General features: G+C 38.4%; 1 protein-coding gene and 1 pseudogene across 1 annotated transcript in view; one reads left to right on the plus strand and one right to left on the minus strand.

The window, feature by feature from the left end:
- The window catches only part of SNX12 (sorting nexin 12), a 109,521-nt gene that overhangs the window by 39,707 nt on the left and 44,999 nt on the right, over window positions 1–24,815 (plus strand). The window lies entirely within an intron of this gene.
- Window positions 4,493–5,423, minus strand: LOC103586324 (annotated as a pseudogene).

Consider the following 24,815-nt stretch of genomic DNA (forward strand, 5'->3'; position numbering starts at 1 on the left):
GAACCGGTCTGTATGTGGGATCCGAACCCTCAGGCGGGAGCGCCGCCGCGCTTCCCAAGTGGCGCACTTATCCAGTGCACCACTGGGCCAGCCCCAGAATGGTGACTTCTAAGACCCTTACCTACTGGACTGGAAACCAGAGGTCTTCTTTGTCCATTTTTAAATTGGATTACTTGTCTTATTTTTAAGTTGTAAAAATATATGTGTTTTACATACAAGTCCCTTAACATATATACTTGTATAAGAGTTATGATATATATGCTCCAAACAACATAACCTGAAAACATGCGAAGCAAAGAATTGAAGGGAGACAGACAATTCAACAATAATAGTTGGAGACTTCAATATCCCACTTTCAATAATGAGTAGAACAACTGGACAGAAGATCAACAAGGAAACTGAAGACTTAACCAATATTATACACAAACTAGACCTAATATATCTGTAGAACACCACATCCAACAACAGAAGAATACACATCCCTCTGAACTACATGTGGAACATTCTGCAGGATAGACTATAATGCTAGGCCCTGGCAAATTCAAAGTGATGGATATTGTACAAACTGTGTTCTCTGATCATACTGGAGTGACATTAGAAATTAATAACAGAAAGAAACTTGGGGAATTAACAAATATGTGGAGATTAAACAATGCGTTCCTGAAAAAGCAATGGTTCAAAGAAGAAATCACAAGGGAAATTAGAAAATACTATGAGATGAATAAAAATAAAGTCACAACATACCAAAACTTATAGGATGGCACTAAAGCAGTGCTTATAGGGAAACTTACAGCTATGAATGCCTACATTAGAAAAGAAAGATTGCCAATTAGTAACCAAGTCTTCCACTTGAAGACAATGGAAAAAGAAGATAAACTAAACCCAAAGCAAACAGATGGAAGGAAATAATAAGGATTACAATGGAAATTAATGAAATAGAGAGAAGAAAAACAGTAGAGAAAAATCAGTGAAACCAAAAGTTGGTTCCTTGAAAAGACAAACAAAATTGCCAAATCTTTAGGTAGACTAACCAAGAAAAAAAAGAAGACTGACATTACTAAAATCAGGAATGAAAGTAAGGACATCACTACTCACATTAGAAATATAAAAAGATTATTAGGGAATACTATGAACAACTATATATCAACAAATAAATAACCTAGATGGAATGGACAAATTCCTAGAAAGGCACAAAGTAACTGATATTGCTCAACAAGAAATAGAAAATCTAAATAAATCTAAACAAATAAAAAGATTGAATTAGTAATCAAAACACTTCCCCCAAGGAAAAGTCCAGGTACAGTTGGTTTCACTAGTGAATTCTACCAGACATTTATGGAAGAATTAATACCAATTTTTCACAAATTCCTCCAAAACATAGAAGGGGGGGACAATTCCCAACTCATTCAATGGGGGTCCTGATACCAAACCCAAAGATATCACTAGAAAAGAAAATTACAGACCAGAATCTCTTATGAATATAGACATAAATATCCTTGACAAAACACTAGCAATGCAAATCCAGCAATATATAAATAGGGTTATAAACCATGACTAAGTGGGATTTTTCCCAATAATACAAGGTTGGTTTAGCACCTGAAAATAAATAGAATAAAGGGCAAAAACCACATGATGATTTCAGTAGATGCAGAAAAGTGTCTGATAAAGTTCAAAACCCTTTCATGAGAAAAACATTCCATAACATATGAACAAAGGGAACTTCCTCAACCTGGTAAAGGACATCTATGAAAACCCCACAGCCAACATAGTGTATAATGGTGAAGACTGAATGCTTTCCCTATAAGATCAGGAGCAAGAAAAGTGTGTCAACTTTTGCTGTTTGTTTTCAACATTGTACTTAGAGGTTCTAGGCAGAACAATTAGGCAAGAAAAAGAAATATGAAGTATCCAGATTGGAAAAAAAGAAGTAAAACTATTTATATTTGTATAACATAGTCCTATATATAGAAAATCCTAAGAAATCTACTAAAAATGATCAGAATAAATGAGTTTAGCAGGATTGCAGAATATGAGAAATATACAAAAATCAATGGTATTTTTTATATGCTCGCCAAGAACAATCAAAATGAAATTAAGGAAACAGTTCCATTTTTAATAGCATCAAAAAGAATAAAGTAATTAGAAATACATTTATCAGAAGAAGTACAAAAGTTATATTCTGAAAACTACAAAACATTGTTAAAAGACTTATTTTTTTGGATAGGGATCAAACCCTGGACCTTAGTGTTATCAGCACCGTGCTGTAACCAACTGAGTTAATCAGCAGCCCTCTTAAAAGAATTTGAATACGGGCCAGCCCGGTGGCGCACTGCTACAGTGCGCCGCTTGGGAGTGTGGTGGCGCTCCCGCCGAGGGTTCGGATCCCACGTACAGACCGGGTCCCGCTCACTGGCTGAGCGAGGTGCGGGAGCAACACCGAGGGTTGCAATCCCGTTGCCGGTCCCGGTCCGGTACGGGCGCGACACTGAGGGTTGCGATCCGTTGCCGGACACGAAAAAAGGAAAAAAAAAAAAAAAGAATTTGAATATGACCTAAATAAATGGAAAGATATCCATTTCATGGAATATTAGACATAGTATTGTTAAAATGTCATTACTCCCCAAATTGATCTACAGATCCAGTGCAGTTCTCCATTAAATTTCCATCTAGCTTCTTTGCAAAAATTGGCAAACTGAACTTAAAATTCAAATGAAAATTCAAGGGATCCAGAATAGCCAAACCAATCTTGAAAAACAAGAACAAAGTTAGAGGACTCACACTTTCTGATCTCAAACTTACTATACAGCTACAGTAATTATGACAGTATGGTACTGGCATAAGGACAGACATATAGACCATTGGAATAGAATTGAGAGTCCCAAAACAAAATTATTTGAAAAACAATTGATTTTCAAAAAGGGTGCCAAGACCATTCAATGGGGAAAGAATTGTCTTGTCAACAAATTTTGCTGGGAACACTGGATAGCCACCTACAAAAGAATAAAGTTGGACCCTTACCTCACACTACATATAAGGAGACTTCAAAAAGTTTGTGGAGTGCTAGCTGGTTAGTTCAGTTGGTTAGAGTGTGGTGCTGGTAACAACAAGGTCAAGGGCTGGGATCCCCTTACTGGCCCGTCACCAAAAAGAGAAAAAAAAAAGCAACACAGTGAAGTACAGTCTAATAGAAGCATTTAGAGAAAAGCATCTGTTTGGTGGTGTTATAATTTTTAAGAACATGGCCTCACTGGCTGCTCACTGGCTGAGTGAGGTGCGGGCGCAACGCCGAGGGTTGCGATCCCGTTGCCGGTCCCGGTCCTGTACGGGCGCGACACTGAGGGTTGCGATCTGTTGCCGGTCATGAAAAAAGAAGACAAAAAGGAAAAAAAAAATACATAAGGTTTATTTCCCAACATAAGCTCCATTAAATTCAAGACACTTTTGTAAGTGATAATACCAGCCATTTAGTTCATCCCTAAAGAAGTCAGGATCCTAGGAATTGAACCATGTCGATGAAATTTTTTCCACATTATTTTTTTAAGCAATTTTATTCATAACAGTAACAAACTTCATTTTTATATGTAGATATGAAAGAGACATTTTCTTAGTTTGACACGTAGAAATACAAAAATATCTACATATATTCAAAAATATTAAAAGTCTTCAGAAATAAGAAAAATAAGCAAGATTTTACAAAGGATACTTTCTTGGGAAATACACACACTGAAAAAAAGGTTAAAGAAAGGTGACAAAACATTTAAATTAACAGGCTCCAGAAATTGATATTTCAATTGGTATTAATTTGGTAAGGCAAATAACATGTCTCAAATGCTAATAGATGGTAAACTGGATTTATATTTAAGGTTATCTAGGTAAAATTACATGGCCTTCCTTTACCGTAAAATTGAATAAATTTTATTTTACCCACTGAATCACAAATATCAAATAACTAAATAAGTAATTCTCCTTTTTTCTTAAAAGATTCAAATTTTCTGATTTGTACTGAGAATTTTAAACTTCTTTACATTAAATTGTAAAATATTTTAAGAGGCTATGTATCCTCTTTATCCATTGGGACAAAATGCCAGATACTACACTGATTTCAACATAAAATTGAAAATCACAATACATTTGTTTTAAAAAATTAAATCCTAACATTTTCTAACTAATGGTCATCATCAGCTACAATTGATTCAATAAGATATCACAGTCTTCATAAATTCTTTTTGCTTTTTTTATTACTAGGCAGAGAACATATTTTACAACTGGCTTTTAGGGATCTGCCACTTGAAAAGTCTTTGGTGGTATGATAATTACATAGACACCTTGTACAATAATGAAATCCACAGCCTTCTCATTTGCAGGCTGCCCGTTGTAAACAGCAATCATATTTTGCAGGTGAGTTACAGTGAATACAGGCTTTGAGGCTTTTGTTCTTGTTCGAAGTCTTGGCAACCTCAGAGAATTCATTGTGTTGACTGAACCTTTCTGATCACTTTGACAGGATAACTTGGTTTGAGCATCTTTTTTTGAGAGGAGTCTGGGCTGCTGATTTTTGAACAGAAGCTAATGCAGTTCTGAACATAACATATTCTCTGGTTGAAGCATGTGGTGAGAACTTAATGTTGTTTTCAGTAACTTTGCACTGTTTTACTGTACAACTGGAATGCCTCTTTATCATCTTCTAGAATCTTCTTCCAAGTTGTGCTCACTTTAGACACATTGATTAAGTCCATATCACTGAGCTATGTTAGAATATTTACTAAGAGATTCTGAGTCCCCTTTAAAAGAGTTCATTGAGAGTATCTACACATTCTAGGCCCATTTTCCTGCCAATTATATTCTCTAGTCTAAAATTTCCATTAGATATAATTTCCTTCAGCATTTCTGGATCTATTTTAGGATTTTGTTTAGCATTCTTTTTTAATGTTGAACAAACCGCTTTTTCAGAACTGGCAGCAAGTTTTTATTTGAATGTTGGTCTGGCTTTGCATCTGTAGCGTGCAAGATTGTGGATTGTCACTGAAATCTTCCTCCAGGGGAAGGCTACCCTCTTCATATTCACTGAGGCCACATTGTTGAGAAAATGAGAAACAGTCACTGTCTTCATAAAACCCACTCATTTCTATTTCTTCTATTTCATTTGTACTATTAAGTGTTTATTGCACATGTTGATTTTCCTTGTTATGCGGGGGCTTGCTTTCAGTTTCAGGTTCTACAGTCCTAGGGCTCATAATTGGTGACCCAATATATGATAACCTTTCATTGTCTTCAATGCAGTCTTTACAAGAACGTTCCAAATATGTAGAAGTGTAGGAACCTAGTCTTCCACTGTCATCAAATTTTACCAGTTTAAGTCCAGAATGAACATGGTTAGAGTTGAAATCACACTTCATTTTGACAGAAAGAGTGGAACTTTCTTCTTTACAACTCTCTGAGGGGCAAGGGTGCCTGGCGGCTGTCACAGTGCTAGACCTGGAGCTGCAGGAGCAGGGCAGTAGCTGTGGGGAGCAGGTGCAAGGGTGCTGGCTCATACCAGTGGACATGGGGTCCATATTAGGTGAAGGAACACCTACGGCAGCAGCAGAGAGGGCCACTTGCTTCACAGAGCTGTATCTTAAGAGCTTTTTTACACTTTTAACTAAAGAAAAATGGGTGCCATTTAAACATTTTTTGAGATTAGGAAACAAAAAGAGGTAAAAAGGAACCAAATCAGGACTGTGAGGTGGATGCCTAATGATTTCTCATCAAAACTCTCACAAAGGTGCCCTCATTTGATGAGAGAAATGAGCAGGAGCATTGCCGTGGTAGAGAAGGACTCTCTGGTGAAGTTTTCCTGGGCATTTTTCTGCTAAATCTTTGGCTAACTTTCTCAAAACACTATCATAATAAGCAGATGTTATTACTCTTTGGCCCTCCAGAGAGTCAACAAGCAAAATGCCTTGAGCATCCCAAAAAACTGTCACTATGACCTTTGCTCTTGACCAGTCCACTTTTGCTTTGACTGAACCACTTCCATCTCTTGGTAGCCATTGCTTTGATTGTGCGTTGTCTTTAGGATTGTACTGGTAAAGCCATGTTTCATCCTCTGTTACAGTTCTTTGAAGAAATGTTTCAGGATCTTGATCCCACTTGTTTAAAATGTCCATTAAAGCTCTGCTCTTCTTGTCTGCAGCTGAGCTGGGTGCAACAGTTTTGGCACCCATCGAGTGGAAAGTTTGCTCAACTTTAATTTTTCAAAAGTCAGAATTGTGGGGCCGGCCCGGTGGCACACTGCTGCAGTGCGCTGCTTGGGAGCGCGGCGGCGCTCCCACCGAGGGTTCGGATCCCACATAGAGACCGGCCGCTCACTGGCTGAGCGAGGAGCGGGCGCAACACCGAGGGTTGCGATCCCGTTGCCGGTCCCGGTCTGGTACGGGCGCGACACTGAGGGTTGCGATCCGTTGCCGGTCACGAAAAAAAAAGACAAAAAGGAAAAAAAAAAAAGTCAGAATTGTGTAAGCTGAACCAGTTGAGATGTCTATAGTGTTGGCTATTGTTTCTGCCCTTAATCATCGGCCTTTTTCAATTAGGACATGAACAACATTAATTTTTTCCTCACAAATTGATGTGGATGGTCTGCCACTGCAGGCTTCATCTTCAACATCATCTCATCCCTTCTTAAAACAAGTTATCCATTTGTATACTGCTGATTTCTTTTGGGCATTGTCCCCATAAACTTTTCATAAAGCATCAATAATTTCACCAAGCTTCACCATCAATTTGATGTTTGCTGTTGCTTTAACTTTAGCAGAAATCATGTTGTTCTGATAGGGGCTCTTTTCAAACTGATGTCTTATCCTTCTTAGTGCCTCAAACTGGATCCTGTTTAGATGTGTTATAACAAGTTAGTACAAGTTTATTTTATGTGGGGACTAATGGAGATAGATGTAAAGAATTAATCCTATGCTTCAGGCTTGAGCACCATTCACTCAACAGAGGAATTCAGGAGGACAAGATTTGAGGTTTGTTGGGGATAGGGAAGATGATAAAATCAAGTACCTTCTATATAACTCCATTTCGATATCCCAGAGGCATCTCAAATTTCACATATACAAAGACAGAAGTAGGAGAAAGGCTAGGGAAGCACAGTATCTGTCACCACCCAGTTTACCTGTACAGGGATTCTCAGTAGCTTAAGTCCACCAAATACCATCAAAGAAGCTGAATATGTTAGAGACAGAGGCCTTTTTTCTCTGCAAAAGAAAAGTATATGTTCACAGGCATTCTGTACATTTTATTTTTTTTACTGTAAGGTTTTTTTTTAACTTTCCAAATTATAAAATATACATAGAGACAATTCATACAACACATATGTACAATTTAACAAATAATTATAAAGTGAAGGCCCAGGGCCGGCCCGGTGGCGCACTGCTATAGTGCGCCGCTTGGGAAGTGCGGTGGCGCTCCCGCCGAGGGTTCGGATCCCACATACAGACTGGTTCCCGCTCACTGGCTGAGCGAGGCGCGGGAGCAACACCGAGGGTTGTGATCCCGTTGCTGGTCCCGGTCCAGTGCGGGGGCGACACTGAGGGTTGCGATCCGTTGCCGGACATGGAAAAAGACAAAAAGGAAAAAAATAAATAAATAAAAAAAAATAAAGTGAAGGCCCATATAACCACTACTCAGATCAAGAAATAAGGGCTGGCCAGTTAGCTCAACTGGTTAGAGCATGGTGTTATAACACCAAGGTCCAGGGTTCAGATCGCTTTTACCGGCTATCTGCCAAAAAAAGAAATAAAACATTTCTAGCACCCCAGAAACTCAACGTATGCTCTCCCCCTCCCCCATCTTGGTAATTACAGTAAGGTAGAGAAAAGTTGTAAAAATAGTATATATGTTTCACCCAGATTGCCCAAATGTTTTTTTTTTTTTCCTTTTTGTCTTTTTTACTGGCCGGTAATGGGATCGCAACCCTTGGTGTCGCGCCCGTACCGGGGACCGGCAACGGTATCGCAACCCTCAGTTTTGCGCCCGCGCCACGCTCAGCCAGTGAGCGGGAACCGGTCACCACATGGGATCCAAACCCTCAGCGGTAGCGCCGCCGCGCTCCCAAGCGGCGCACTCTCCAGTGCGCCACCGGGCCGGCCCCAGATTGCCCAAATGTTAATATTTTACCACATTTACTTCATTCTCTCTCTCTCTCCTCCCTCTCTTTCTTTCTCTTTTTCTCCTTCTGCTTTGGTTTGTTTCTCTTCTTTTCTCTATTTTTTTTTTGAATCATACAACTTGTAGACATGTGACTCTTCTACCCCTAATACTTTAGAGCACTTTTCCTAAAAACAAAGACATTCTCTTATATTACTACAGCACAATGATCATGATCAGGAAATTAACACCAGTGTAATACTACTATCTAATCTCTACACTTTATTCAAATTTTAACAATTGTCCCACTAATGCCCTTTATGGTAAAGAAAAATGTGGTCCAGGGTTTAATTTCCAGATAACAGGTTATATTTAGTTTTCATATCTCTTTCAGGTTTTTTTTATTGAGGTGAACTTCACATATCATAAAATGAACTCTTTTAAAGTGAACAATTCCGTGGCTTTTAGTACATTCACAACATTATGCAACAACCACCTCTAATTCCAACACATTTTCACCACCCCCAAATAAAACCCCAACATATTAAGCAATGCTCCCCATTTGCCCCTTCTCTTCCCAAGTCCCTGGCATCTACCAGTCTGTTTTCTGTCTTTGTGAATTTGCCTATTCTGGACATTTCATGTAAATTTCACACACTATGTGCTCTTTTGTGTCTAACTTCTTTCACTTAGCATATTTTCAAGGTTTATCCACATTGTAACATGAATCAGTACTTCATTCCTTTTTATGACTGAATAATTTTCCATTGTATGGATATATCACATTTTGTTTATCCATTCATTCACTAATAGACATTTGGGTTGTTTCCACATTTTCACCATTGTGAATAGTGCTTCTATGAACATATGTTTTCAAAGTTTTCTTTGAACACTTGTTTTCAGTTCTCTTGGGTGTATACCTAGGAGTGAATTTCTGGGTTTTGTGATAATTCTGGGTTTAACATTTTGAGGAATCATCAACTTTCTTTTAATTTGGACCAGTTTCCTTAGCCTTTCTTTGTCATTCATGACATTAGTATTTTTTCCCCTTTTGGATTATTGTAGTTTATGTTTATTTTTATTTTATCTCACATATGACATTAGTATTTTTGGAGTGTATTAGCTGGTTATTTTGCAGAATGTCCCTCATTTTGTTTTTGTCTGATGTTTCCATATGATTAGATTCAAGTTAGCATTTTGGGTAAGAATACCACAGAAGTAATTTGCTTCCTTTTCAGTGTGTAATATGAAGAGGCACATGATATCTATTTGTGCCATCATTGGTAATGTTAACTTTGATTAGTTGGTTAAAGTAAGGTCTGCCAGGTTTCTTCACTGTAAAGTTACTATTTTTCCCTTTGCAACTATTAATTAACTTTTAGGGAGACATTTTGAGAATATCTTGTTTCTCATCAAATTTTCACCTACTAGTTTTAGCATTATGATTCTTGCCTAAAACAACTATTACTATAGAGTTGCAAAATATTGCACAATAAGTTGTTTTTCTTTTCAGGATCTGACCTATATTTTATGCTAGAATTGTGAATGTGACTAAATTTACCTTCTTGAGAAGATATACCTTAATCAGCTGCTAACTATATGCTAGTCTATGGAACACACAGACACTTGGAGAGAAACAAACAGAACATGTAACAATTAGTGTAGGATATAGAAGATATGTAATTTATCTCCTGAGTTCATTGACATTAATATTACATCACTGTTGTATAGAATTCACTTGGAAATCACTCATTAATATTTTTACACAGTAAGTTTTTAATGATATATCACACCTGCTATACATAGCTCATTCTACAGATAGATAAAGGGAGCATGAATTCCTGGTAATTTTTACGAAAACTCTGAATCCTGCTGCATACTGCTATATCCCATTAATGGTGGTTAGAGTGCTGGTTGAGAGCGAGATTCAGAGAGGTAAGAAGGAGATAGTGGTGTCAAAGAAGCTAAGGGAGGTGAAAGTTCTAAGGTAGGAAAGATTAATACATCAAATGCTGCAGAGGTCAACTGGTTATTCTGTTATACTTGAAAATGTCCATGAGGTTTGGCTTTTAAGAGGTAGTTGGTGACCTTATTGAGCAGTTTTATCGGAGTGGTATGGTTCAGAAGCCAGCTTATACTGGGTTGAAGAGTAAGGTACCTTGATCCTTTTCATTAAAATGAAAAACTTTTAAGTATAGAAAATACCAAAACACCATAAACAAAGTGAAAAGGCCAAACTTATGAAAAGTACTTTTGTTTTTGAGAGAATTTTTGGATTTCAGAATTGGAGATAAGGGATTAAGGATCTGTACAACCTCTTTGGAAAGCAGTTTAGCAGTATATAGTAAAGTTGAAGATGCCTTCACCTTTCAACCAAGTAATTCCATTCCTAGTACAAAAGGACCCACATAAGAGTGTTCATTGCAGTATTGCTTGTAGTAGTGAGAAACTGGAAACACAAATGCCGATTAGTAAGTGAATGGATAAATAAATTGTGGTATATTCATATGAAGGAATTCTTTACTAAAGTTATTTTTAAATGAACTACAGCTATATGTATAAGCATGGAAAGATCTCAATATGATGAAGCAAAGAAGCAAATTGTGACATGACATGTATAACAAGATACCACGCATGTAAAGCTAAACCACCCCAAAACTTAGTCACTTAAAATTTATTTTGTTTGCTCAAAATCCTATGGATAATTTGGACTAGACTCAGCTAGGCATTTCTTCTGCTTGTCTTGCCTAGGCTCATTCATGCTGTGGCAGTCAGCTGGCAGCTTGGTGGGGGCTGGATGGTCTAAGATGACCTCACTCATATGTCTGGCAGTTGGCAGGCTGTCAGCCACAGTGACTATGTTTTCTTTCATGTGGCTTCTCCAGAAGGCTTGGACCTGTTCAGGTGGTGGCAGCATTTCAAGAGGGCAAGCCCTAATGTATAAGTGCTTTTCAAGCCTCTGCTTGCATCACATTTGCAGATATTCCATTGGTCAAAGCAAATCACATGGCCAAGTCCAGAGTCAATGAAGGAGGAGATGATCCAAGGGTATAGATCCAAGGGTATAGATTCAGGGAGGCATGATTCATTGGGAGCCAATACTCCCACATCTCCCACAACTACATATTTTTTAGGGATGCATACATGTAGTGTAAATATTAAAAACATGCATGGAAATAAGAAATACCAAAGTCTGAATAGTGGTTATCTCTGGGGAGGGAGGAAGAGGAATGGGGAGGGGATAGGTACACATGATGCTTAAACTATATCAATAATGTTTTATTTCTTTAAAAAATAGTAAAGAAATTTGACAAAATGTTAATATTTAACAAATTGAGTTGTGGATACATGGGTTTTTATTATATTGTTTTCTACTCTTTTTTGTTTGCTTAAAGTATTTCCACATTTTAAAAAAAAGAGTGGGAGGTGTGGAAATGCAGACCAATCTTTGAAGAAGTTTGATAAAGGGAAAGCAGGCAGTATCTCGACAAAAAAGCATGGTTGAAGGAGCACTGGGTTTTTTTTTTAAGACAGGCAAAGGCTTGAGAACATTAATAGGTTGAAGAGAATGTATCAGCAGAATAGGCTGCTAAAAGAGCAAGTTAATTCAAGAAGCAAGGTTCTAAAGGAGAGCCTCCTAACCTATTCCTGTGTTGATCACTTCATATGAATTCACTTAGTATATGAAAGGAGATCTTTATTAAACACTATCAGATTGTCAGTATTCAATATTTGTAGTTGAATGAATAATGAAAGGATACAGCCAGAAGAAAAAGCAAGGCAGCAAAAAAAAAAAAAAAAAAAAAAAAAAAAAAAAAAAAAAAAAGGCTACTGCCGGGCAGAGGTTTCAAATTTCATTTATACAGTGAACATTTTTCCTTTCTTTTTAAATTTTAATTGACATATTATAATTGTACATAGTTATGGGGTACAATCAGATTTTTTTTTTTTTTTTAAAGATGACCCGTAAGGGGATCTCAACCCTTGGCTTGGTGTTGTCAACACCACACAGCCAGTGAGCTAACCGGCCATCTGTATATGGGATCCGAACCCGGGGCCTTGGTGTTATCAGCACCGCACTCTCCCGAGTGAGCCACGGGCCAGCCCCAATCAGATGTTTTGATACATATATATGTTGTATAATGATTGGGTCAGGGTAGTTAATGTATCAATCACCTCATGTAATTATTATATCTTTGAGGCAAAAACATTCAAAAGACTCTCCTCTATCTATTATGTAATATAAAAACTTAACTGTTAACCATAGTCACCCTATTGTGCAATAGAACACCAGAACTTATTCCTCCTATCTAATTGTAATTTTGTACCCATTAGCCAACCTCTCCGTTTTCCCTCCCACCTTTCCTTCCCCTGTCTCCAGAAACCATATACAGAGGACATTTATTGAGCACTTAGAATATGCTAAACACACTGGTATACAAAGATCAGTAAATTTCTTCCTTTCACTATGGATCTTACAGTCTAGTGAGGAATGATATTGTATAAACAAAAATATTATATTCTAGTGTGGTAACTGTCATTACAGAGAGATGAAGAGAGTGCTATGGGAGCATAGAAAACAGCAATCTACTGGGGAGAAAACACATTGCCTGTAGCACAGTGGTTAAAGGTTCAAGCTTTGGGGCCGGCCTGGTGGCGCACTGCTACAGTACGCCGCTTAGGAGTGTGGCGGCGCTCCCGCCGAGGGTTCGGATCCCACATACAGACCAGCCGCTCACTGGCTCAGCGAGGTGCAGGCGCAACGCCGAGGGTTGCGATCCCGTTGCCGGTCCCGGTCCAGTACAGGCGCGACACTGAGGGTTGCGATCCGTTGCTGGTCACGAAAAAAGCAAAAAAAAGGAAAAAGGAAAAAAAAAAAAAAAGGTTCAAGCTTTGAAGACCTGTATTTCAGTTCTACCATTTACTAGATGGAAAAGTTATTTAACCCCTCCAAGTCTCTTAGAATTGATTGAGGATGAAAATAACCTAATGAATATAAATTGTTTAGCAAAACTGCTCAGTAAATGATAGCTAGTTTGTGTTTCCCTAGAAGACACATACAAGGGTACTTCCAAACATTCTTGGAAAAATTGAATTAAAAGATAATACGAATCTTTCCACAAACTTTTTGAAGACCCCTTGTACTAAAGGATGAGTAAGACACTGTCAGGTGAGGAAGAAAGAGAAGGACATTCTAAGAGGAGGGAACACAGTGTGCGAAGATTTGGAGACATAAAAGGGCCTGTTGTGTTTGTGGAATGGTGAGAATCTTAGTATTCAGGGGTTTGGGGTATAATAGAGAATTAGACTTGCAAGCTAGACAGTGTCCCAGTATGTTATACCAAAGAGTTTGTGTTTTATCCTGTAGGCACTGGGGAGTAAAAAGAGGGGGTTTTGCTTTGTTTTGTAAAGCTCATTTTGAAAGCAGTATGGAACTGGTCTAGAATGGGAAGAGATTGGTGGCAGAACTAGTTAGCAGGTATTGTAATAGTCCAAGCTAATATTATAAGAATCTGAACCAAGATTGTAGCAGTGCATGGGAAAGGCCATGCTTGACACAATATTTATAAGTTAAAATCAATAGGACTGTATTAGATGTGTTTTCTGATTAGACGCGCAGGGTTAGGGAGAAGAGGTAGGTAAGGCAAAAGCAAAAATTTCTAGCTTGGGAACCTGGCTTGTGATTGAGAATATAATTCAGGAATCCAATAGATTGTGGCAGTAGAGAAGACAAGTCTAATTTTAGACCAGTGGAACTTAGGATACCTTTGTAGGTAGAAATGCTTAATGGTGATTTGGAAATAGAGGTCTGGAGCTTAAGCAAGAGTTTGGGGCTGGTATTAAGAATTTTTTTTTTTTTTCCTTTTGTCTTTTTTTTTTTTTACTGACCGGTGACGGGATCGCAACCCTCGGTGTTACGCCCGCACCACGCTCAGCCAGTGAGCGGGAACCGGTCTCCACATGGGATCCGAACCCTCGGCAAGAGCGCCACCGCGCTCCCAAGCGGCGCACTATCCAGTGCGCCACTGGGCCGGCCCAGGAATTTTGTGATCTATCATTGTATACATGATAGTTGAAGCTGTGTAAGTAGATGGACTTTGTTCCATGTGGTGTGAGAAGATGAGAGAGACTAGGACGTAATCCTAGGAAGTCCCAATGAGTAAGGGTTGAACAGAAGAGGAAAGTCTGACAGGGAAAGGTAAGAAAGATAGGAGAATGAGGAGACAGTAGTGTTGTTTCTTTTCATTTCATTCATTTCTTTGCAGAGGCCAAAAAGAGGGACTTTGGGGAAATAAGAACAACCAATAGCCTTAGGTATGTAAATATGGGTCAATGAATTCAGCGACTAGGAAGCTTTCCTTTTTAGTTTGATAGTGTCATGGCAGAAGCCAGACAGCAGTGAATTGAATGAATGGAAAAGGACAGACAAGTGGAGAAAGGACAGACAGTGGATGTATATTTCATTCCAGAAATCTGGCTAGGAAGAGAAGGAGGGAGAAAGGATGGTAGTTTGTAATGAGATATGGTGGAAGTAGTGTTTTGAGTTTGTTTAAGATGGAGAAAAGTTAAGCATGTCTGTAGGTAGACAAGAAAATGTGGACAATAGAAGAGAAAGGAGATAACTGATGGAACCAGTCTAGAGGGACGATCTTCCTGATAGATTCTCTGGTGACCATCACATGTAAGTTAGTTTAGGATTTTCAGAGTGTGGAACAAAATCAGAGAAAGGTGAGAGGGAGAGAGACATAGAAGAACAAAGCTGAGAGTCCTATTCATTACTTCCTTTTATATTCTAAAGAATATTATCATAGAGTACAATCAGTCTTTCTCTGGGTCTCCATCTAACCTGTTACTTTGTCCTAGATTTTGTTCACTTCCCTGACTGAAACAGCTGGTAGAAAATGTGATTCAGCTCAATTACTATTAAAGCCAACTATGTTTTTGATAACTTTTATTGTTTGGACTTTTATTATAATAGTTATCATATTTATTTTAGAAATTTTAGGAAATACAGATAAACAAAAAAAAAGAAAAGAAAGAAAGAAAACTGGTCACCCTACTGTATTAGTAGGTTTCTGTTGCTTATAACAAAATACATGAAACTGGGTAAAATATATAAAGAAATGAAATTTATTTTTCACATTTTTGGAGGCTGTAAAGTCCAAAGTCCAGGGAACACATCTGGTGAAGGCCTTTTCCTAGCTGTGACTCTATAGCAATGCAGGGTATCATATGGTGAAAGGGCAGGTGCAAGAGAGAGCTAAGCTTCCCAGTTGCTCTCCTTTTAAAGCCATCAGAATCACGACCATTACTCCATGGATGGATCAATACACTCACAAGGGCACAGTCCTCATAATTCAATCACTACTCTTTTTTTTTTTTTTTTTCATTTTTGTGACCAGTAAGGGATCGCAACCCTTGGCTTGGTGTTGCCCGCACCACGCTCAGCCAGTGAGCTCACTGGCCAACCCTATATAGGATCCGAACCCGCGGTGGGAACACTGCTGCACTCCCAGCGCCGCACTCTCCCGAGTGCGCCACGGGGTCGGCCCTCAATCACTTCTTAAAGGCCCCACCTTTCAACTAACATAATAGGATTTCCCACCCTCTTAACACTATTACAGTGGTGATTAAATTTCAGCGATTTGGGGGGACATTCAATCCACAGCACCTATTCCCCAGAGATAATCAATATTATTGTTTTGGTATATGTTCTGCCAGTCTTTTTTTTCTATGTGTAATAGCTATGCATATAGCCACCTCCCATCAAACCACTTCCACAAGGCTTCTGTCAGATTCCAAATGATCCCACTAAGGCTTCTACAGTACTTATTTGATATGCCACACAGTGGATTGATTACTGTTAATGTTATTTCCTCTGGGAATCACCAAGGAGTTTCATGTTTTCATTTTCCATACATCCTAGATTTGAAAGCATATCCCTACCCATCTGTTTTGAGGATTCAATTTTTTTTCTTGCTACTGGACATGAGTGTTTAATAATTTTAACTGGGAATTGATTAGTGAGGGGTATTGTCAGATAAAATGATTAGTGTTGTAATGAGTACATGGGAAGCTAAGAACTGGAAAAAAGAATTACTCATTGAAATTTTAATGACAATTGTCACCTAAGAGATAAGATTAGCCATCTGTAGAAGTGGTTTACAAGTATGTTGCTAATGGAAACATGAGAAACAATCAAATTAATCAAAGTGCAACTTTAGAACTGGGAGGTAGCTTTAAAAAGCATTTCTTTTTTTTTTTGTCTTTTTGTCTTTTTTCGTGACCGGCAACGGATCGCAACCCTCAGTGTCGCGCCCGTACCGGACCGGGACCGGCAACGGGATCGCAACCCTCGGTGTTGCCCCCGCTCCTCGCTCAGCCAGTGAGCCGCAGGTCTGCACGTGGGATCCGAACCCTCGGCGGGAGTGCCGCCGCACTTCCCAAGCGGCGCACTGTAGCAGTGCGCCACTGGGCCAGCCCTAAAAAGCATTTCTGTAAATATTTTTATAAGCTTTTCAAATTACTACAGTATTCCTGCATGATTTTTAGTTTTTTACAACAGAAGGTGTATAGGAATATTTCCACATCAGTATATACAGATGTAACTTTTTTGGCATTTTTTTAAATTGTGGTAATACTTACATAACATAAAATAGACCAATTTGACAGTTTTTAAAAATTTTATGGTTCTTGTGGTAAGAACACTTAACATGAGATCTACCCTCATAATAGATTTTTAAGTTTATTGTTCAGTGGCACTTAAGTAAATTCACATTGCTGTACAACCATCACCACCACCCATTTCCAGAAGTTTTAATCATCTCTAACAGAAACTCTGTACCCATTAAACAATAACTCCCTATTCCTCCCTCAGCCCCTGGCAACCACTATTCTGCTTTCTGTCTATAAATTTGACTATTCTAGATACCTTATTTAAATACAATATCTGGGGCCAAGCCCGTGGCGCACTCGGGAGAGTGCGGCACTGGGAGTGCAGCGGCGCTGGGAGTGCAGCAGCGCTCCCGCCGCGGGTTCGGATCCTATATAGGGATGACCGGTGCGCTCACAGCACTCACTGGCTGAGTGCGGTGCGGCCAGTCTCAAAAAGGACAAAAAATAAATAAATACAATATCTGTCCTTTTGTGTCTGGCTTATTTTATTTAGCATAATGTCTTCAAGGTTCATCTATATTGTAGAATGTATCGGAATTTCATTTATTTTTAAGGCTGAATAATATTCTGTTGTATGGATATTCCACATTTTGTTTATCCATTCATCATCAATGGACATTTTGGTTGCTTCCACCTTTTGGCTATTGTAAGTAACACTGCTATGAACGTGAGTGTACAAATATCTGTTTGAGTCTTAGTTTTCAGTTCTTTTGGGTATGTACCTTGAAGTGGAATTGCTGGATCATATGGTAATTCTATGTTTAATTTTTTGAGGAACTGCCATACTTTTTTCCACAGTAGCTGCACCATTTTACCTTCACATCAGTAGTGCACAGGGTTTCAGTTTCTCCACATCCTTGTCAACACTTGTTATGTTCGGTTTCTACTTGATGTTTTTTTGAAATAATATTCATCCTAATGGGTGTAAAGTGGTGTCTCACTGTGGTTTTCATTTCCATGTTCCTAATGATTAGTGATGTTGAGCATCATTTCATGTGTTTATTGGCCATTTGTATCATCTTCTTTGGAAAAATGTCTATTTAAGTCCTTTACCCATTTTTAAATTGGGTATTGCCCATTTTTTGTTGTTGGTGATCTTCACTTTTGAAGGATAATTTTTCTGGATACAGAATTCTAGGTTGGTGGTTTTTTCTTTCAATGCATTAAATATTTCACTTAAATCTCTTCTTGCTTGCATGGCTTCTGAGGAAAGGTCTGATGTAATTCTTAATCATGTTTTCTGTAGGTAAGGTTGTTTTAAAACTCTGACTTCTTTTAAGATTTTCCCTTTGTCTTTGATTTTCTGCAGTTTGAATAAAGTATGCCTAGTTGTAGATTTTTTGGTACTTCTCCTACTTAGTGTTCTCTGAGCTTCCTGAATCTGTGGTTTGGTGCTTGTCATTAATTTTGGAAAATTCTCAGATGTTATTTGTTCAAATAATTCCTGGTCCCCCTCTTTCTTCTCCTTCTGGTATTCTCATTACACATACTTATACCTCTTGTAATTGTCCCATAGTTATTGGATATTATGTTTCATCTTTTCTATTCTTTTTTCCCTTTGCATTTCAGTTTTAGAAGTTTCTATTTGTATATCTTTAAGCTCACACGAGCTTTCCTTAACAGTGCCCTGTCTACTGACAAGTCCATAAAAGGCATTCTTCATTTCTGTTATAATGTTTTCTATTTCTAGCATTTCCTTTTGATTCTTTGTTAGAGTTCCATTTCTCTGTTTACATTACCCATCTCTTCTTGCATGTTGTCCAATTTTTCCATGAGAGCTCTTAGCATATGAATCATAGTTATTTTAATTTCCTGATCTGGTAATTCCAAAATCTCTGCCATATCTGAATCTGGTTTAGATGCCTGCTCTGTCTCCTTAAACTATGTTTTTTTTTTTTTTTTTTGACTCTTAGTATGCTTTGTAGTATTTTGTTGAGAGCCAGATATAATGTACTAGGTTAAAGGAACTGAGGTAAATAGGCATTTAGTGTGAGATTTTATGTTTACCTAGCTAAGAGTTAGGCTGGATTTACTGTTTGCTATAGCTGTGTCAGATGCAAAGCTTTCTTCTGGTGTCCTTGTTTTGATTTCCCCAGTTGTTTTTGGGTTTCCCTAGAGACTTCTTCTTAAACAAGGTATGGAATGTTCAGTCCTTTCAGTTGTAATCCCATTAATATACAGGAGCACAGTTTATGTGGTAATAAGGTGTAGGACGAGGGGAAGAATTCTATGTTCACTGTAGGTCTCAGTCTTTTAGTGAGCCTGTGACCCTGGGCTTTAATCTTTATAGATGTTGTTCATTCCCTGTGTCCCCTCCCCCTACTTAGGTGAGACAGGAGGAAGGCTAGAGGGGGTAGAGTTGACTAGTTCCCTTATCCCAGGTCAGTTATGCTCTGGAAAAACCTAAGGTGATTAGGCTCTGGTAAAACAGATTCCTTTGAGGGCAGACTTTTGATAAGGGGAACAGAATGTCTGGGCATATTTTTAAATGGTTATTTTTCTCCCTCCTCCTGTCAGAAACATGAGGGGAGTTTTCTTCAGTCTTTACCCTGAGAACTTAGTGGGGCCCTGTATGTAAAACTCATGAAAGTATGCAGGCTTCCCTAAGAGTGGGTCTTCCCCTGGATTTTTAAACTCTCATTCTAGTCCATATGGAGCCTCTAGCAATTCATCAATTACAGTTTATGTTTTTCTACTCCAATACTGGCTCTAGCAGTGGGCTTCTGCTCCAGGACTTATGTTCTGGTAAGCTGTGACTCTCTGTCTTTACCTGTCTCCCCACTATGGGGAAAGTGGTTGCCCTGTGACTGCAATTCTAGTTGTTGATTTTCAGTTTGTTCAGGTTTTTGCTTGTTGTGAGGGTAAGAGTGATGACTTCCAAACTCTTTATATATTGCACCTCATATTTCTTTTGTTAATTTTTTTTTAATGCTCATCATTTTTTGACTGTAGGGAAGATTAGGATGGCATCTAAGGTCCTTTCTAATACTAAGATTGTTTTTACATGATAAAAGATTTCAATCATCAATTAGTCTTACAGGGTTAAGCTTTTGCTAAATGCATTCCTGTATCTCAACTGATTAGATCCACTATACTTTTATTTTCCAAGCTGTGACATAATTAAGCTTAAATATCATTTATAGCCTGTTATTTATTTTTTTGGCAGCTGGCTGTTATGGGTATCCACATCCTTGACCTTGGTGTCACAACACTGCACCCTAACTAACTGAACTAACTGGCCATCACCTAGTCTGTCTCCCGTACCGGAACGGGACCGGCAACGGGATCGCAACCCTCGGTGCCGCCCCCGCACCTCGCTCAGCCAGTGAGCGGGAACCGGTCTGTATGTGGGATCCGAACCCTCGTCGGGAGCGCCGCCGCGCTTCCCAAGCGGCGCACTAGCGCAGTGCGCCACCGGGCCGGCCCTAGTCTGTTATTTTTAATGCTTTCTTGCAACCTCTTATACATCTGAATTTTTCTGTTTTTTATTATTATAAAATACACATAATATAAAATTTATCATTTTAACTATTTTAAAGGGTACAATTCAGTGGCTTTAAAGTACATTTATGGTATTGTGCAATCATCATCTCTCTTTAGTTCCAAAACTTTTTCATCACCCCAGATGGAAACCCTGTATATTAAGCAGTTATTCCTCATTTCCTCCTGCCTCTAGCCCCTGACAACCACTAATCTGCCTTCTGTTTGTATGGATTTACCTATTCTGGATATTTCATTTAAATGGAATCATACAATTTGTGGTTTTTATGTCTGACTTCTTTCATTTAGCATGATGTTTTCAAGATTCATCTGTGTTTTAGCATGCATCAGTACTTCATTTGTTTTTATAGTATTCCATTGTATGGTTATGCCACATTTTGTTTACCCACTCATTCATTGATGGATATTTTGGTGTTTCCACCTTTTGGCTATTGTGAGTAGTGCCTCTGTGAGCATATTTATTTAAGGTTTTGTTTGAACACCTGTTTTCAATTCTTTTGGGTATATAGTTAGGATTGGAGTTGCTGGGACTTATGGTAAGTCTACATTTAACTTGTTGTGGTGCTGCCAAACTGTCTTCCACAACAGCTGTACCATTTTACATTTCCATGAGCAATGTATGGGGGTCCCAACTGCTTCACATTCTCACTAACACTTGTTATTATCTGTCTTTTTGATCATAGCCATCTTAGTGGGTATAAAGTGGTATTTCATTGTGGTTTTAATTTGCATTTTCCTGGTGGCTAATGATGTTGAGTATCTCTTCATGTGCTTGTTGACTATTTTTATATCTTCTTTAGAGAAATGTCTACTGAAATATTTGCACTTTTAAAAATTGGTTTGTCTTTCTGTTGTTGAGTTGTAAGAGTTCTTTGTATATTCTGGATACTAGACACTTATTAGATATATAATTTGCAAACATTTTATCCTATTCTGTGGGTTGTCTTTTCACTCTTGATTTCTTTTTCATAATAGCTTTATTGAGTTATAATTCACATACCATATAATTCACCATTTAAAAGTCAGTGGTTTTTAGTATGTTCAGAGTTGTGCACCTATCACCACAATCAATTTTCAAAAGTTTTCATCACACCCCAAAAGAAACCCTGTGCCTATTTGCAGTTACTCCCCACTGAATTTTTCTTCAAGGTAGATTTTGCTTGATGTATTTATAGTTGACCTTAGGAGGAGCTGAGCTCTGTAGTCAGCCTGAGATATGAGCTTGTGGTAAAGTTTCCCACTCCAAAATATAGAGAAGATAGGTTTCCTGGTATAAACGGGGTTATAGAGTTTTGGGAAATGATCCCCTGAAATATTACTCTATAAAAACAACAATAACCTCGTAATTAAATTTTTTAAAGGATCCACACCCCGATTAATGCCTTTGGAGGTCAAATATCTACACACTAAGAGCACTTTTAGGAGGCCCTAATCCATTTCGGGTAGATTGTTTTATGAAAGGATTATTCTTATTGACTTCTAATGCTTCTTCCAACTCAGAAATTCATTCAGGAAAGTAATTAACCAAAAGAAGATTGGGAACTCCTTATTTCTAAATTTGCTATTCACTGTTCCTAAAGTTGGAATCACCAACATTGCAACTTAGAGAGAGATCAGAGATCAGGCTGCTTTAGACTGAGCTTTAAAGATGCCAGTATCTTTGTGGCATTTCCTTTTTTTTTTTTTTCCTTTTTGTCTTTTTTCGTGACCAGTAACGGGATCGCAACCCTCAGTGTCACGCCCGTACCGTGACCGGCAACGGGATCGCAACCCTCGGTGTTGCGCCCGCACCGCACTCAGCAAGTGAGCGGACCGGTCTCTACATGGGATCCGAACCCTCGGCAGGAGCGCCGCCACACTCCCAAGTGCTGCACTCTACTGAGTGCGCCACCGGGCTGGCCCTTTGTGGCATTTCTAAGACCAGGGTCTGATCTGTCATTTTGTAGGTTCAGAAACTCAATTTTATAAGGTCATTCAAAGATGACCAGATTCAGGACCAACTTGAATTTTTTGTCCAATACATCAAAGTACCACTGTATTAATGAATGTTTCTTAAATGTGTGTAGCATTTTATATTTTCTCTTTTTAATAACTTTTTTTCTAGTTAAAAGTAACACATTTAGGGAAAACAAGTTGAGAAACAAAATATAAAATAAGATTAAAAATAAAAAACAGCAATTTCTGTTCTGATTATATACCTAAAAGACTTAAAGCAGGGACTTGAACAGATGTTTGTACACTCATGTTCATAGCAGTATCATTCATAGTAGCGAAAAGGTGGAAGCAACCCAAATGTCCATCAATAGATGAATGGATAAACAAAATATGGTATATACATACAATGTAATATTATTCAGCCTTTAAAAGGAAGGAAATTCTGACATATACTATAGATAAAACTTGAGTACATTATGCTAAGTGAAATAAACCAGACCCTTCTAATCTGTTCTGTTCCTATCCCTGAAACCTTCATTACTTTGGCCTTTGTGTTCTTTTCCAGGTGACCAGGGAGATATCTAAAAGAAGAAAGGAAGCTATAGTAATACGCAAAGCAGACTTGCCTTTAGGGAATGCTCTCCTTGGCTCTAGATTCCAGACTTCAAATCTTTTCATTCAACTTACATTTTATGAGTACTTACTTATGCCAGGTATTTTGTGAAACTTTGGGATAAGAAGTTAGGTAATCCGTACTGGCCAGCGGCAAAAAAAAAAAAAAAAAAAGAAGTTAGGTAAGATTTAGTCTCTGTCCAGGAAGAGTTCACAATTTTGTGGAGGACACAAACATATGAACAAATAATTACCATATTATAAAGTGTAAGTATGAGAACAGAGGTGCTGTGGGAACACAGTATGGGAGCCTGAGAGTGTCAGAAAAAAATCCTCATAGAAGAAATATTTGAGCTGAATATTGAAGCATAAGTTGCTGAATAGAACTTCTGCAAATTTGACATTTAAGCAGCAGATAGAGGAGGAGCCAGGAAGAATGTGAGAAGGAAAAGTCAGAGAGGAGGAAGAGAAACAGGAGAGAGTGATGCCAGGGAAGCCAAGGGAGGAGGGATTTTCAAAAAGGAGGATGTAATCAGCTATATGAAAGGCTACAGAGAGATCTAGTGAGATTAGGACTAAAATGTATCTGTTAGATTTAGCAATTAGGACTTTATTTTTCACTTTAGTGAGGGTAGTTCCAATAATAAGGTGAGGACAGAAACCAGATTGTAGGGGGTCGAGCAGAGACTTAAAGGTGAGGAAGTAGATACAGTGAGAAATAACTGATCCTTTAAAGAAGTTTGAATAGAAAGGGAAGGACAGAAGGCAACAGTTAGAGGGATTGTAAGGTTTGGGAAGGGCTTCATTTGTTTTAAGAAGAAACTTGACCATTTGTAAAGGTAGAGAGAGGGAGAGATTAGAGACACAAGAGGAAGAGAGATTTTTTTAAATGTCTGAAATTGAATTCCTGATTTCTCTTCCATACTTGCTTCTCCCTAAAACTTTCCAATCTAAGTAAATGGCACTATTATCATCTAGTTGCTCAACTCCCAAACCTGGATATCACCCTTGAGTCCTTTTTTCTTCCCTTTCTCTCATTCTATTTCATGAGCAAGTGGGAATGTTGGAAGAGCACCTAAATGTTCTAGTAATCTAAGAACCTTACCTTGTTTCTTGAAGCCCTCCCAGAGCAGGATTTTAAGAGCTATTGTAGGTCAGGGTCAGAAAGAGGATGAGCTTGCTTTTTATTTCCTGACCATGTTCAAGGATAATAGTCCATTTTAAGGACAGAGCAGATGCCAGCTTTAAATAGCTAACTGAACTTCTTTTGATTATTAAAAACAATACATTGGCTTCAATGCTGTATTTGGAATTAATGATGGGAAGCATCAGCAAAATAGCACGAAGTGGTAATGGGGATACATGAATCTCTTCTTCATAATAGGTATTAATTCTGGTTTTCCTTGCAGTTTTCTAGTAAGGAAGAAAGAGGATTAGGTTCCTGTTTAATAATAAAGGGGAAGGGCATGAGTAGGGGAAATTAGCCTTTGTTTGAAAATCTACTATGTGCCTTGAAACTAACTAGACTTGGGCCGGCCCCGTGGCTCACTCAGGAGAGTGCGGTACTGATAGTGCCGAGGCCACGGGTTCGGATCCTGTATAGGGGTGGCCGGTGTGCTCACTAGCTGAGCGTGGTGCAGACCACACCGTGCCGAGGGTTGCGATCCCCTTACCGGTCAAAAAAAAAAAAAAACTAACTAGACTTATATCCTCAATAGCAAGGACTGTGTCTGTACCCTCAACATCTGGCACATAGTGTAGGTGCTCTATAAATATTTGAATCTAAACTGTTAAATTACCTAATTTAATTCCTGTAACAACCCCATGAGCCCATGAGGCTTAGAGAGTTTAGTAGCTTGCTCAGGTTCACTCCCTCCCTTCTTCAGACTGAAGGGAATGTGCATGCATAAAATATCCTCATTCTAGAGTTTGCTGGTTAGCTCAGTTGATTAGAGTGCGGCCTT

This window comes from Galeopterus variegatus, unplaced genomic scaffold, assembly GCF_000696425.1.
Source record: "Galeopterus variegatus unplaced genomic scaffold, G_variegatus-3.0.2 Scaffold331, whole genome shotgun sequence".
In the NCBI taxonomy this organism is placed as follows: domain Eukaryota; kingdom Metazoa; phylum Chordata; class Mammalia; order Dermoptera; family Cynocephalidae; genus Galeopterus; species Galeopterus variegatus.